The 16,899-nt window shown below is 34.5% G+C and overlaps 1 protein-coding gene across 10 annotated transcripts in view; it reads left to right on the top strand.

Annotated features, from left to right (window-relative positions):
• Positions 1-16,899, top strand: part of GTPBP1 (GTP-binding protein 1) — a 375,327-nt gene that overhangs the window by 13,670 nt on the left and 344,758 nt on the right. For 4 of the 10 annotated variants that reach the window (XM_090390547.1, XM_090390542.1, XM_090390545.1 and 1 more), the window contains one exon: positions 643-710. The exons of the other annotated variants lie outside the window; for them this stretch is intronic. The gene's annotated coding sequence lies outside the window, so the exon portion shown is untranslated. The remainder of the gene's footprint in view (positions 1-642; positions 711-16,899) is intronic. 10 annotated transcript variants of the gene reach the window in all.

Below are 16,899 nucleotides of genomic sequence, written 5' to 3'. Positions count from 1 at the left end.
ATGACACCTTCATGTATCGAAATGAACAGAAACAAGAATTTTTTTCTCCCCTTAAATTCTTACAATTTAGCTTGAAGATATATCTTGAACATTTTTAATATGAACTTATGCAAAAAAAAAATACACATTTTCTTATGGGAAATTTTTGTTTAATGGAAATAGATTCTATTAAAATATTGCAGTAATTAATATTATTATTTTTTACTGCTTAATATGTAAATTAGCATTTTTTTTAACTCCTACATTTTATGAGTATATATTTTTATAATTTTTAATAAGATTTCCCAAAAATGAAATATACATTTCTTTGTGGAGAACTTTTTATGTTCTATGTGAGTACATTCTCTATTCAGTATGGTCTTCAAGCTATTTTCAGAATGTGACTGATACTATTTAGGTTCTTTTACATCACTGAAGTAACATTAAAATGGGCAAGCCGTAGTATTTTTCACTAACCAATTGAAAATACTTGCACTGTGCAATTTAGTTAGGCTAAAATATTACTTGAGTCAAAATATTTATATATAGGGTGAGTCATGTTTCTTGCTGGGACAAAAGAGAAGTAGATCTAGTTTTAATTCTTATGTTAATACATTTCACATTTTCAAGAGAAATAATGTCTCTGTATTTTTCTTTCTCTAGAATGTTTCCTCCATTTCCAAGATGCAGTGACAGTTGACAGAATGTCTACAAGAATTATTCACCTTTCTGTATTAGCATTTGAGCATATCATATATATTTCTTATGTTACTGATTTTTAGTATAATTTTTTTCCTCTATAAGTTTTGTTTATATCACTCTAGGTTGGAATTTGGTTTATAGATGGGCTTATTACAACTAATTAATAATTTGATAGCATTTCTTGTCATGCCAGATAATTGCGCATTACAGATCTCTTGAAACATATTTTCTTTACTTGATCTGTAAAGTCTACTTTGAAGTTAATGGCATCAGGCTTTCATTCATAACTATGCAAGAAGATCAGGAAATGAATTATTGTCAGCTAAAACAAATTAACATTTGTGACCATGAAGTAAAGATTTTTTTTCAATGGTGAAAAAATTCTTGTGATTGCTATATATAATTTAATTCTTAAAATGGTTTTTATTTTATTTAATCTCTATATTTCATATACTTTATAACTTCTACTTGGTTAAATGATGAGAGCAGTTCAACAGAAAGGCCACTAAACATAAGTCATTAATGTATATCAGAAATGCCACCATAGAGGATTGTCAGTAGATCCTAAAGTTGTCTTCTACGCTTATATGATTACAGAAAACTCAGTGAACTAGAGATTGTGTTAGTTTTTTTTTAAATATTTTTGATTATTAGCATGCACTTAAGGGCAACTTTATTAGTGATCCTTCATATGAGATTATCGATTCTCTCTTGAACATTATCAGGTGGTTATATCATAAATGCATAAGTTCTTTCATACACATCAAGCAATAGTTTGAGGTATTTTCAAACTAAGAATGGCACAAAATTATGAATTAACAGATTTTGAATGTGACAAGTAAGTGTTTGAACTGTAGTCTTGAATGGATATTTATAACTTATAAATAACTGTCAAGGATTGAGGCTGAAGAAGGGTGAACAGAATTGTACAGATTTGTTATTTAGGCCTAAAAACCATCTGGAATATGACAAACTTACCAAACTCAGGTTCTTTTATCACAAAACTGGTTACATGAGGATTAGAAGCAAAAACATTTCTAGCCTTGATCCTATGATGATGCCTATAAATATCTCTTCTCAATTTGAAAAACATGGCAGCAGAATGATAAAATACAAGTCCCGTATTCCTATTGTACAATGAATTGTGAAGGTTGGATTATTGCAAAAATATGGATCTGTCATACAGTAGAAACATTTCTTGATAAATGAAGTAACGGCCTGGAACATTACTGGAACTTTTTTTTATGAGTCCCAAAAAGTTGGAAACCTATTGTACATTTATTATTGTTGGTTATAGAGCATAGTGAGCATGTGACTTTCAAGCAACTTCATGGCTGAACCAAGAATGGCAGTCTTCCACCAGGTAGTGATTTGGTACCAACTAATCAACACCTGTCTGTTGCATCCTCCTAAGTAAAGACTATTTGCAAATCATTTGCTTCCTTCATGCTCGTTGGAACGAGATTCATGAGTATATGGAGCCATCGTTTAGTTGAAAATTTCATTTTGGAATAGTTAGTTATCTGGGATGTGTTCTTAGATACTTGATCCTTTTGATACCTGTCAACAAACACATCTGTAGTATCTCATGTAAATATCAATATATCCCATGTAATTATTTACTTGTTTTCTGATCTCAGTACAGTAACATATATGCTATAAGATTCACAAGTGAAAGGAAGAGAAGTCACTTTCTCTCATTGGCCTGCTTAGTTGACTGATCTTGATCCAACATTTATGAAACGACAGAAGAAATATTCCTGTTGATGCCATCCCATATCTGAAAGATTTTTTTGAAGGTTATTCATTGACAAAATAAATTATAGTTTAGATTATGTGTCAAAGTTTGAAATCTAAATATAGGAAGTATTTATTTTTCTAGTGAAAGTAAGAATATAGTGAATGTGTATTCTTATTTGTATTTAATTAAAAAAAAAGTGTAAAAGGAATCAAATATGAATAACGTTAACATGATAACTGGAGATAAGACATTTTGATGTCTGGAGTAATTACTTTGACCAACTGTTAAAAGAAAAATGCAAATCTTCATTATGCTGCATTATGAAAAAATTTGCCTTAAACATATTAGTGTTTGTAGTGCAATGAACAGTAGAAAATGTTCGAGAGAAATGCAAACAGAAGTACATATCACTGTTGTTAGCAAAAGCCTAAAATATGGAAAGGCAGCTGGGATTGTATTTTTATTGGCTTAAACCACAATATAAAATGATGGTAAAACATGACAGAATTTCATGCCAGCTGGGTTGTCAATCGGTTAAACAGGTCCCCATTGTTTTTGTCAGGGTGAACAGTGAAAAGTCAGCTACTGGAAGAAATCCTGAAACACACCCCACTTAACATTACCAGAGTTCAGGATTGGTACTATTAACATAAGAAGCCTGAATGGCAAAGAAATGGAGCTAGTTGTGGGATTGGATAAGAACCAGATCAACATAATAGGGGTGACTGAAACAAAAAGACAAAAACTGGTGAGATCTTTCTGAGCAATAAATACAAAATGCTGTATTCAGACAATGACAAACGAGGAAAAGGAGTAGTCATAGTATTCAACACTAAATATGAGGCTAATCTTCTTGATTGGCAGTCAGTCTCAAGTAGAGTGATGTGGGCAAATATGAGAATGGGGAATTGGACAATGAGACTTATTTGTGCCTATAGTCCCACAGAAAGTTCTACTAAGGTAGAAGTGGAGGAATTTTTTGAGGCTTTAGAGAAAGTAATTTACACAATGAAAAAGGAAAAGCTGGTCCTTGTTGAGGATCTAAATAGCAGAGTAGGAAATGATTGTCAGACATATAAAAATATTTTGGAGAAAAGAGCAAAGCTAATAATAATGGCAAATATCTGTTTGATTTCTGCTCAGGACATGGGCTGTGTTATTACTAACACAATGCTCCAACATAAAAATGTGCACAAATTCACATGGAGAGAAGAGGCAAGGAATAAGAAAAGTCTCATTGACTATGTTATTGTTGATAGTGATATTTTCTCACTGGTGCAGAACACTAGAGTGTACAGAGGATTTGAAATTGGAAGTGATAACCATTCAAGTCTTAAGCAGGATAATATTGAATTTCATATTGAAAAGAAGAACATGTAAGAAAGTTTTAAAGTGAATAAAAGTTGAGCAGCTCTCAGATATGAACTGTAGATTAAAATATACAAAGATTATTGAAGAAAAAATGAAAGTTTGAGAGCAGGAACCAAACCTTGAAAATTTAGTGGCGAGTCGTAAAGAAAGCATTGGTTGATTCATCCAGACAGAGGCATGTGGTGAGGATGTCTGCAATGAGAGAAAAATCAAATTTCCATGGTGTACACAGGAAGTTAAAGAGGCAATGAAGGACAAGAAGAAAGCATATCAAAAGTTCCTGCAAATAAGTCAGCTTGTGATCTTAGAGAATACAGAGACAAATGTAAGAAAGCTAAATGCTTTGTAAAACTAGCTAAACAAAAGTCATGGGAAAACTTTGGTAAGAACATAGAAAATAAATGTCAAGAAAGTGGCAAGATATTCTGGAAGTTGCTGAAAAATGCTCAGAAATGGAGGTAAGAGTACTGTAATAGGAATTAGAGATGATAAAGGTGACATGAAAACTGGAGAAAAACTATCCTTGATGTGTGGAGTAATTACTTCGAAAAAATGCTAAATGAAACAATCAATGACAACACAATGGTAGAAAACACTGACCACGCATGCAATCAGGAATACATATCCACTTGAAGTAGGAAAAAGCCAGAAATGTGAAAAGGCAGCAGGAGTAGATGATATTGATTTTGACCAGAAATACTCAAGTATAGAGGTATAAACTCTTACAGTGTCTGCAGTGCATAGTTCAGAAGGCCTGGACAGAGGGATGAATTCCAGATGATTGGAGTAGAGCTCTCATTGTACTCATATATAAAAAGGGAAATAAAACTGTATGTGAGAATTACAGTACAGAAATAATCAGTAGAGGTATTTCTCTACTGACTGTTCCTGGTAAGATTTATGCTAGTGTACTTGAGAAACTGTTTAGAAGGATTATGGAAGGGAAGCTGAATTCAAGCCAAACAGAGGCTGTCAGGATCAGGTTTTCATTTTGCTCCAAATAGTTGGGAAATTATGGGAAAATAACAAAGATCTGTATTTAAATTTTGTAGTCCTGAAAAGACATGTGACATCACTACAGTTATATGGTGTCAATGGGGCATTATATCAAGCAATACTTAGTCTTTATTTGAGTTGTAAGTTAGCAGTTAGAATTGAAGGAAGTACAGGAAGATGGTTTAATGTTAAATCTGGTGTGAGACAAGGATGTACATTATCCCCTCTGTTATTCATTATCTATATGGATTACATTATGAAGGAATGTGGTATTAAACCTGATCTCAAAATTGGAGATGTTAATCTCAGCTCTTTACTTTATGTGGATGATGTCATACTTCTAAATAAACCTGCTACAAGTCTGCAAGACTCCTTGACTAAATTGAATAACTGTTGTAATAGATATGATATGAAGGCCAGCAATAACACTACAATGAAAATAGGCAGAAGCATTGAAAATATCAACTGCATTGTGAATGGATAACCTATAGAACAAGTAAAACATTTTAGCTACTTAGCCATGATTTTTAATGAAGATGGTAAATTAAATATGGAAATAGACAGCAGAATCAACAAAGCTGGTATGGTAGGAAGTCAATTGAATAAATTTATATGGAATAAGAGAGAAATTGGTCAAAACACTAAATTAACTGTATAAGGCAGTGTTCAATCCAATTTTAACTTATGGATCTGATAGCTGGGTTAGAAATAAAGCACTTGACCAAGGACTAGAGACTGCAGATATGAGAGTTTTGAGAAAGATTAGGGGTGTGAACAAACAACATCACTGACAGTGTCATGTTAAAAATGAGGTTATTAGGAAATAACTTGACATTGTTAGCTTCCAGGAATGTGTTAGCACTGCTAACACATTCCTGGTGGTATAGTCACTTATACAGAATGGGAGAGGAAAGATTAGCAAAACAAGTGTTCTCTGCTAGGATGGCAGGAAAAAGATCCAGAGGAAGACTGTAGGTGGATTGATACAGTAAATAATGCCTTAGAAGATAGAAATATAAGATCTGATAATGTTGGAGTCTTCACAGGTAACAGATTGATTTGGAGAAAAATTGTAGATAGGAACACTTTTCAAAATGGTATAATGATATGGGATGAATGGAACATTATACAGAGTAATATATAGTCTGTATTTAAGTTAAAGTGAAATAGAAGTTTTCGAGATCAGATTTTGGCTTTATGACAAATATTTGAGAAATCATTGGATATAACAAGAATCTGTAATTAGTTTTTGCACATCTGGAAAAAAGCATACGACAACATACTTGGAGAAAAGCTTTTCAAAGATGATGGTTCAATGTTAAATCAGGTATAAGAAAAGGGTATCACACTTGTATTTGTCAATTATGTGGATTGGATCGAATTATGAAAGAAAGTGACTTAGACATATTAGAATTAAAGATATCAAACTTACATCTTTGCTTTATGCAGATGATGTACTTCTAAAAAAAATCCAAGGCAAGTCTCAGAATTCTTTAACTAAATTGAATAACAGCTGTAACAAATTTGGAATTAAAATCAGCAATAAAAAGACCGCGACTATAAAAATAGGCAAGAACATAGAAACCTTCAACTGCATACTCAGTGGAGAACCTATAGAGCCAGTAAAATATTTTTTATTTCAAGGTTACGTTACATTCTTAGGTTAAAAAGCATTCATTGTGTAGAATTTATGGAGACAAAAGCCACACAGTTTGGAGCCATTATTTTACTTACAATTAAGAAAACATCACTCACTATATTAAAGTCGTCATCATCAGGAAAACATATATGAACAAGACATGACACATTACACATTAGTATGCTAAATGTAACTGCTTTGTTAACTGTTAACACTAGCCTGACCTCTGGTGAGAAAAAAAAATTCATATAAATAATTAAATAAAATATATTTTTTTTTATATAGTAAGTATAATATATAGTGGATAAAAAAAATATGATGAAACTATATCAAATGCATCTCAACAGTCCTGTTATCTTAAGATTTTTATGATAAGGTTCTGCTATCATGTTCTGGTTGTTATTTAGGTTGCAGTTGGGTCTTCTAGATTCTTGGAATTACTCATCCATCATTCTTGTTGATATTTAGATGATGAATCAGCATCTCACAAGCTTCCATGAATTTTATTTCAAACCAGGTTTAGTACAGTGTAGGGACACGGTACCTTTTTTGGTTTATTCTGTGACAGGTTTGGAGTGATGTCTGACAAGCCTGTTTTACCATAGTGAAGGAATTTAATATGACATTTGTGTTCATCTTTTCTTGATTGGACAGCTTACCAGGAGAAAATGAACCAATTGGTATTCGACCAGAACATGTACCAATTAGTTTATTACAATCCTACAAACTACATCAAACAGAATTAAGTTAGTGATCACATGGCCAAAGGAAACAGTTAAAAAGCTGTTTTAATTGTTTCCACATTATGTCTGTGCTCCCAGCATTTATGGCCTGCCAAACACATTACAGTTGAAGGGATCTACAGCCCCAAATATCACTTAACCAAGTAACTAGTGGCAATCTCAAGGAGCTTGTAGGTCATTCATCCTCCAACCTAAAAAAAAAAAAAAATACACAACACTTCATAAACAAAATTAAAAATATCACATAAAAAAACTCGAACTTTTTTAAAATAGAAGAAACTAGTGGCGCCACCTGTTGTATCTTTTTGTTGTTGAAAGCGGCAAACTTCATTAGTGTTGTGTCAACTGTTTATGACATTTGTTTCATTGGAAGCCAAGTTATAGTGCCAAGAGTGACAATGTGTTTTGATGAACGGTCGGGAAATGAGTTTCAAACAGAGAGCTGTGATTGATTTTTGTGTTAAACTTGGTAAAAGTTTTACCGAAATGCTTCAAAGAGCATATGGTGATGAATGCTTATCCTGCACTCAAGTTTACGAGTGGTTTAAGCGATTTCAAAGTGGTCGTGAGATGCTTGATGACGACAAAAAGCTGGGCCGTCCAAAAAGTGTGTGATTTCATCAAAGAAAATTCGAAATTGTCCATGAGATTGATTGAAGATGAATTGGTGATTCCAAAATCAGCTGTGCACAACATTTTGACCGAGAGTTTGGGCCTTTGTAAATTGAATTCGCAATTTGTTCCCCACAAGTTGACTGACAACCAAAAAATGTATTGAATTGAACACTGTCACTTTCCGATCATCCGTCAAAACATACTGGCACTCTTGGCACTATAACCCGGCTTCTAATGAAACAAATGTCATAAACAGTCGACACAACACTAATGAAGGTTGCCGCTTTTGGCAACAAAAAGATACAACAGGTGGTGCCACTAGTTTCTTCTGTTTTAGAAAAGTTCGGTTTCTTTTTGGACAGAGGGTGTAGAATTGGCAGGTCTAAAGCCCAAAGTTTGGCTCAGATATGCTGGCAATATATTTGTCATTTGGCTTCGTGACTGCCAAACATTAAATACGTTCCTAAGCCACTTAAAAAATCAGCACAAACATATCCAATTTACCATCAAGATTGAAAATAATGATTTTCTTTTCTGGACATGTGTTACATGACTTCCCTTAAAATGTCTTTCCTTTATGGTCTGCTGTAAACCTACACACACAGGTGAACATATACACAACGATCCATACCACCATCCAACACGAAAACTAGTAGTCATCAGCACCCTCAAACATAGAGCCTGAACAATTTGTTCTTATGAGCAGGTGCAGAAGGAAGAATTACATGAAATTATTAGCTAAACCTTTATGAAGAATGGCTACAGCAAAAAAAAAGTTCCCAAGATCTGCAATAATGCCATACCATACATTAGGAGAATATCAGAAACATAGAACACTACATAAATACAATATTAAGACAACTTTTAACCTCTTACAAAATTAAAAAGTTTACTTAGTTCATTGAGAGATTTCCTTCCTTACCTTGCCTTACTCTTAAATTCCTTAATTATGGTAAAACAGGTCTGTCAGACCATGCACTCCAAACCTGTCGCAGAATTAACTGGAAAGCCACCAGTTCCTACATTGCACCAAAAGTTGGTCTGAAAGAAAATTCAAGGAAGCTTGTGAGATGCTGATTAATTATCCGAATCTCAACAAGAATGATGGATTAGCAATTCCAAGAATCTGGAAGATTCATATGCAACCTATAACATCCAGAACATGATGGCAAAAACCTTAATATGGAAATCATAAGATTATCCTAAATTCCAGAAATGTAGAGATGCATTTCATGTAGTTCACTGTAATTTTTTTAACCTCTGTATATTATTATACTTATTATATATATAAAAATTATTTTATCTAATTTATTGTATTTATTTTTTCTCACCAGTGTGTGTTCACAATTTACAAAGCAATCAGATTTAACATAAGGTGTAATGTCATGTAGCTTGTGTCATATTCATATAAAGAATATGTGAACAGAGCTGATCTAAGATGGTATGGTCACTTAAACAGAATGGGTATCGAATAGCAAAACAGGTGTTCGATGTGTGAAGGTGGCAGGAAAAGGACCCACAGGAAGACTATGATCTATGCGAAATAATTCAATGAGAGGTGTCATAACTGAACGAAAATTTAGATATGTTAGATACAAGAGTATTGGAGTGCTGAGAAGTAATAGACTAATTTGGAGGAAGGTTGTTGATGTGGGATTAGTAACACTGTAGTTACTGTCATAGTGTCTTATATACCCCTTGAAGTCATATATCAGGAAATTGATGATGATGGTGGTGGTTTTGATATTAGGGTCTGTTGACAGTTTTCACACAATTGGATCAAAATGGAGACCAAAGTTTATGTCACAGATACTTCACTATAGTTTTTTTTGCTCTTCAGTTATTGATTGCAATAATTATTTCATATAAAAAATAAGATAACTCAAAAAAATCTCTTATGTATAAAATTGAGCTAAGTAGTGTAGAAATAAGAGTTTGACTGCAGTTTAGAAGTTGCTGTGCACAACCCCATTCTTTTTTTCTACATTGTTTTAATTGTTGAGCATGTAAAATCACACCTGAAATACCATTGTAGCAGCAACAAACAACAACAGTACCATTGATTATTCAAAATAGTCTAACATAACCTTGCTAGAATTGCAGCAAATCTCCTGTTTCTTCAGTACTTGGCTGACTTTTTTATGTATGAGGTGATGTTTTTTTAATAAGATATTAATATTACTTTATTATGTAATAAAATAATCATAATCTAAAGCAGTGGTTCTCAAACGTTTTACCTCTGAGCCCCACCTGACAAGAGGAAACACTGTCAGTTTTATTTATCAAAATAGAAGTCATACTAAGTTTGACGTTTTATTTAGTTTATTTTGTGTTTTCTACATACTATTTAACAGTTTTTGACACAAAATAATTAAAGTATCACAATATTAGGCCTAATGTCATTAAGTCACTGCTTTCAGCTGCGCATGTATAGTGCTGCCTGGAAGAGGATGTGGCTGCTGCCGACACTTATAAAACTTATGGCGTTGTATAAGTGCGAGTGAAGAAAATAATTAGTTATTTTGAAATTCATGATAATCAAAACCTGTATCATCAAAAGTTTTTCTTTCTTCATTTTTATTTGTTGTTATTTTTATGCCATTTCCCCCTTTCAAGCTATTCCCCCTCCTGGGGGTCGTGCCCCACAGTTTGAGAACCACTGATCTAAAGTTGCATTATTGAATTCCGAGGCATTAATATGAAGTCATCAGCTTCTTTATACAAGTAGACTAGTCATGAAGATCATGTGCAAAACTTTGCTTGCTCACACATAGGTAAAGGATTAAACAAGAATATAAGTTTTTGTCAACTATAATGTAATGTGTAACCCAGTAGTAAAACTATATTTTATTGAGCATCTTATCTTCTCCTTAAACTCAAGTCACAGCCAGTTAACTTAGCTATATATGACCCTTGTTAATGGTCTAATCAGTTGGTTAATTCTATCTGCTTAGCATAATATGTCTATCAGTTGCATACATTTGGGTTTCCATATTCACGGATTCGTGTTTTCACATTGGCAGTCATGAAATTGTGCACCTTCAATCTCACTGAATGTCATCTAAGAAGGATGGCTTGTGACCTTTGTGTGTTACTTGTGCTTAAAATATTACTGTGCTTATGTGAATACCCGGTTCTAAACAAAGTGCATATAGTGATGGATAAAGGCCTAAAAGTGTCAAGAAAGTAATGACTTTGAACATGATACTTTTGTTGGTGTCAACAAAAGTACCATGCAATACATAAGGAAACAAGGAACTGGGATAAAAGAGGCAGTGCAAACTGGTGAAATTCCTACTGCTAAATATACAGCTTATGTATGTGATATTTAAAATGGAGAATGATGCGCTCTTCGTTTGGATTGAAGCTCAGCACACAAAAAAAAACTTGCCTGTGTATGTTGCTATGATTTCCACTGAGGCTTTCGTTCTGTACAACAGAATTAAGCAGCAAACCCCCTGTACCAGCAGCACCCTTGAAACTACTTTCATTGCCATCAAAGGTTGGTTCTGAAAATTAAAGAGACGTTATTCACTCTGTAATGTAATGATCACAAGGAGAAAGAATGTAAACCTGAACATATTTTCAATGTCAGTGAGAAGACATTCTGTAGAAGATGCTTCACTGTACCTATATAGCTGTTGAACAGAAGGCCTCAGGATTTGATTTTACATTGGGTTACATTGCTAGTTTGCAGCAATTCAGCAGGCCATGTGACAAAGCCTGGCCTAATTTTCCATGCACAGAACCTAAGAGCTTTTAGAGAATGTGACAAGAATATACTGCCTGTTTACTGGATGTAGAACATAAAAGCCTGGATGATGAAGAATCTATTCCATATCTGGTATTACCACTGCTTCATCCCTGAAGTCAAAAAATACCTGGAGGAGAAAGTGCTTCTATTTAAAGTTCTTCTTGTGCCAGATATTATTTGGGTGCCCTAGAATATCCAAATAATGCACAAGACTATGCAAATGAGATGGTCTTTCAACCCCCTAACATTATCTACCATATCCAGCTGTTCAACCAGTAGTCAGTCAGGAGCATTAAGGATAATTATATGAAGAGCTGTCTGTTGTCATTGCTGTGGCCATGGATAGCAACAACAACCTCAATATTATTCAGTTTCAGGACTTCACTATAGCTGGCAGTCTCTAACTAATAAAACACATGCTGGAAGACATAAAAGACAAGTCTGTAAATGTCTATTCGAAAAACTTGTGGCCAGAGGTTGTGCATGACTGGTCCAAACGAATAGTGCAAGAAACCTTTGCAGAAATAACGGAGTTGATCAGGAGAATAGAGGAATAAGTTTTGAAGATTTAGAGGATAGGATAGGATGCAAAAAATCCTAGACAAAATTTGAAGTTGGTTTGCAGCCAAAGCATGTTGATTGGAAACCTACTGAATTATGGAGGCTTTATAATAGCCATTGTCCAGTGATATTATATGACTATTTTGAAGGATTATTATTTAAAAGTCACTTATTTGTTTGCTTCTAGCTATTGGCTTCAGATTGAAGAGTGTTTTCATTGTTCTATAATCTGTAGTCAGTCAATTTTGCTGTTACGTTAAGTGGTACCTACTGTTAATTGAAAGTGAAATAAAGAAAATATTAATTCAGTAAATTTTTATGGTTTCAATATAAGCAAACCTACTAAGATTAAAATGTTATAATTTATATAGTTTTAATTAAATAGTAAACAGCAAACTAGATATTAGTGAAAACTTTTTATTTTTAGTTAACATTTAATTTATATGTCAATTCACCTTAGTTATTGTGTTGTACATGTAGTTTCAGCCAATACAGAATAAAAAAATTGGTTGGCTAATTCCCAAACGATTCTCAATTTATTATATATACTAGGGGGCTCCGCCCTACGCAACCTAACCCGCTGTGTTCCGGACTGGTAGGCCAGTTCTCCTTCAATTCTGATGACTCGAATTTTGAAGACTTGACACTCAGGGTAGCCCCTGAGTTTCATATCACTTAACAAAAAACGTTTCATAAAAAGGCTTATCATTTTATGTTATAGAGTAGATATAAATAAAAGAAGTGGATACCTGCTATTGTGTCAACAAAAAAAAAAAAATAGTGAGGATTTTTTGTTATTGGGTCAAAAACCTCCAGTTGGTTCTTTATATTAATTATAAGTCAAGTATTTCTTAACATGGATATATGTTGATAGGCAGCTAGAAATTATATCTTGTTTTGGGCTATCATAGTATCCTACACATGTATTGCTGATATGTGCTATCAAATAATCATCATTTTGTCTTAACAGCTTACTTTTCTTTTCTAATGTGTTCAGAAATTTATTTTTGTAATGATTAATGCAAATGTCAGTTAATGCATTTTATGAGAACACTCACTTCCTGGCATATATCATCAAATGCTGTATGGAGCCTGTGATAGTCCAGCATGATCACGATTTTGATACTAGTTTTCTTTCATATATATTTGTATGTCACCTGTCAGATCACCAGTTGGGTGATAGAGTAGGAAGTGTTTAAAAGAAAGAAATGCATGAGCGTTTGCTTATCTTCCTTCTTTATTCCAATCATTAGCTGTTAAAAAAACCTCAATGGTTCCTTCTCTCATCATCATAACCTCAGCCTCTTATAAAAAAAATTATGTAACCATCCACCTTAGGTTAATACTGCTTACCCATTTGTTAATTATTATTATTATTATTTCGGGCAACTCCAAGGAGTTGACAAACTCATCGAGGGAGGCTCTAACATCATGTCAAGAACAACTATTTGACATTCACACAGTATCTATCATACCTTGCCTTGAACTCATTCACGGTCATAGCACCCACAACAGACTCTGGCAACTTATTCCAGTCATTCACCACTTTCCAAGTAAAAAAACCTAGCTCTAACACCCCTGCTAACCACATTCTTGCCCAGCTTCCATGTATGGCCCCTAGTCCTCCCACCACCAGTCCTATTCTCAAAAATATCTTCTGGATTAATCTTATAGAAACACTTCAGTAATTTGAATGTCTCAATCATATCACCCCTTTTCCACCTATCAACCAATTTTTGCAACACACAAATCTTCAACCTGTTCTCATAAGGTTCATTCCACAGACCTACTATCATCTTGGTCATTCATCTCCACTTCCTCCCCCATCAAGAAGCCCTGGCACCCATATCTCGGCACAGTAGTCTAGATGGGGTCTTATCAAGGCTCGATACAGAGGAACAATAACTTGTTTGCCTCTGATTGTTAAAGTACTTTTCAGAAATGAAGTGATTTGATGAGCTGATTTAGCCACTTTTGCGATGTGCCCCCTAAACTTCAACTCCCTATTCACCAACACTCCCAAATCCCTGGCCTCATCAATCTCCTGGAGTATGGTTCCACCAATGTGATATACTGCTGCTAATCTTTTCATCCCAAAATGCATAACCTTACACATTGCCACATTAAATTGACATCCATTTTCCTTAGCCCAGTCCTCCAAACTATCCAAATCATCTTGCAAAATTTTGACATCCTGTGCACTCGCAATTGCTCTACCCAACTTTGCATCATCAGCAAACACGTGAACACTTCCTCTCAGATCCTTTCCTATATCGTTAATGAACAAATTGAAAAGTAGTGGTCCAAGAACAGAACCCTGCGGCACACCACTGCCGTGTTTTGGACTCAACTCCCGAATAAACCACTCTCTGGTATCTCTCCATCAACCATCCTCCTATCCATCTCACCAACCCTATATCCATCCTCATCTGCTTCAGTTTTCTGATTAGAGTTCCTTGTGGTATCCTGTCAAAGGCCTTGGCAAGGTCCAGTAGAATCACTGTAAACCCATTACCCTTATCCAGTTCAGCCATCATTGTGTTATAAAACGTGAGCAAGTTACTGAGGCATGATCTACCCTTCACAAAACCATGTTGTCCCCCATACAGTATCCCATTTTCATCTATCCAATCCTGTATTCTTCTCTTGACTAATTTCTCCAAGACCTTGAAAATGATTCCTAATATGCTAATCAGTGTCGGTAATTTACAACAGTAGTCTTGGAACCTCCTTTATGCAGTGGAACTATTTTCCCCTCTTTCCACCCCCTCGAGACTAACCCAGACCCGAGACTCAAATTAAACAAAATGGTCAAGGGTACTGACAATTCTTTAGCTGCTTCACGTACGACATGAGCTGGTATACCATCCAATCCCACAGATGTATTGACATTGAGGTTTTGCAATAGGCTACTCACCTCCACTTCATTCACCACAATTCCCATATAATTTATTGGTTCATTCATTTCTGCAATGTCACCACCTGGATGATATATTCTTGCAAAGTGCTTGCTCAGTAATTCAACTATATCAACTGATTCGGTTACCTGTCTACCATTGTTATTCTTTAAAATCATTCTGCCATATACATTTTTTCTTTTACTTGCAACATATCGAAAAAAACTGTTTGGGATTCTCTTCAGCCTGCATGGCCAATGTTCTTTCATAATCCTTTTTTGTTTTTCTTACCACACTCGTTACCCTTCTGGCCTGCGCTTTATACCGTTCACGTGCCTGCCGGTCACCTTTCTCCTTAAATTCCCTCCATAGTTGTTTCTTTTTTTGCAACTCAAGCTTAATGGTGTTATTCATCCATTTAACCCCTACTTGTTTAACTATTCGGACCCTAGGTATACAATCAGCCATTGCTTCATGCAAACACTTCTTAACCGCCTCCCATGCACTATCAACTTCTACAGATTTTGAGTCACTGTAGATTAAATTAAACAACATGGTCAAGACTTATTGTCTTCAGTATTAGTTTCATTTTTAAAAGGGTTTTACCAGTGATATCTAAAGATATCACTGGTAAAACCAATTGTTGTTATTGTTGTCGTCGAGTCCGTTGAAGAACTTCTAGATATGACCGTGGGCCTGTAGAACTGTTTTGGCAATCTGTTGAACTTTGATGTAGTATAGCTTTTCTCTAGGGTTACTGTCAATTTTCTGTAGAGCAGCGGCAATTGCTGGAAAAGAATAGAAATGGGCAGGTATTAGCTTGACTCCTGGACAGTTCTTGCATATTTCATAGCTTCTAGTACCATCCAGCTGAATTTTCATGCCTTTAAAATGTTTCTCCCTTAAGTCTGTGATGATTTGTGGTTATTTCTCTATTTTCATTAATTTCGTTGTTTTACGAAGCTTATTTTTGCGACAGTTATCATCAATTAGTGAGTGTGGGTGTAATTTTTGAGGTAAGTTATTTTTCAAATTTAAAGTTGTTAGTTGTTCATGAATTTCCTATGTTAGTTTTGTTTTTCCATTTTTTAATGCTTCAAGTGCAGATTTCGAGTCACTGTAGATGGTTATTCCTTCTTGTAATGTTTTAGAAAAATAGAACTTGAGAGCTGCTTGTATGGCTTGTAATTCACAAGTGAAGTTTGAAGCTATTTTGCCAGCTGTGGTTTTGATTTGCATTTCCTTGCCTCCAGGTAGAGTTAGAAAACTCTTGCTCTTCCTTGGTACTTCATCAGATCCATCAGTATAGGCAATGACATGGTTTAGATTATTTAAGTGATGTATAGTGTCAAGTCCTTTTCTTTTATTTTCATGCTTGTGAATCCTTTTTTGAACTAGCTTCTAGGAGAATTAAGTTAAATCATTGTGTTTTTTTTGGTAGTATAGTGGAAAAGATTGGCTCTTTGCTTATTTCAATGGACAGGTGCTCTAAGTCAGTCTGTTTTCTAATTTCATGATCATATTGTAAAGTATATGATCTCTTTAGTCTAGATTTTCCTGTCCAGGCATCGAAAGTCCTGGAGTGAGATGTGATCCTGTTGTTGGCTCCTGATTCTGTTAGTGAATTTAACTGGGGAGTTTTCTTTTGTCTTCTAGTATATGAAGCCTACATTCTTGTTGAGCTTTTAAATTATTTGTGGATGACACTGCACTTATAATAATTTTTGTTGCTCTTGATTGTACCCTGTCAAGTTTTTCTTTTTTGAGCTAGTAGAAGCTGGACCCCAGATTGATGAGGCATATTTCATAGTGGGTCGTATGAGTTCGGTTTATGTAATTTTGAGTGTCTTTAGTTTTACATCCCACTTTATTCCACAAAGCCTTTTGATGATATTCAGCTT

This window comes from Typopeltis vanoorti, chromosome 3 (genome assembly GCF_054136105.1).
Source record: "Typopeltis vanoorti isolate ZY-2024b chromosome 3, IOZ_Tvanoo_1.0, whole genome shotgun sequence".
In the NCBI taxonomy this organism is placed as follows: Eukaryota; Metazoa; Arthropoda; class Arachnida; order Uropygi; family Thelyphonidae; genus Typopeltis; species Typopeltis vanoorti.
Note: the sequence above shows the minus strand (reverse complement) of the source record. Positions and strands in the feature narration are given on the sequence as shown.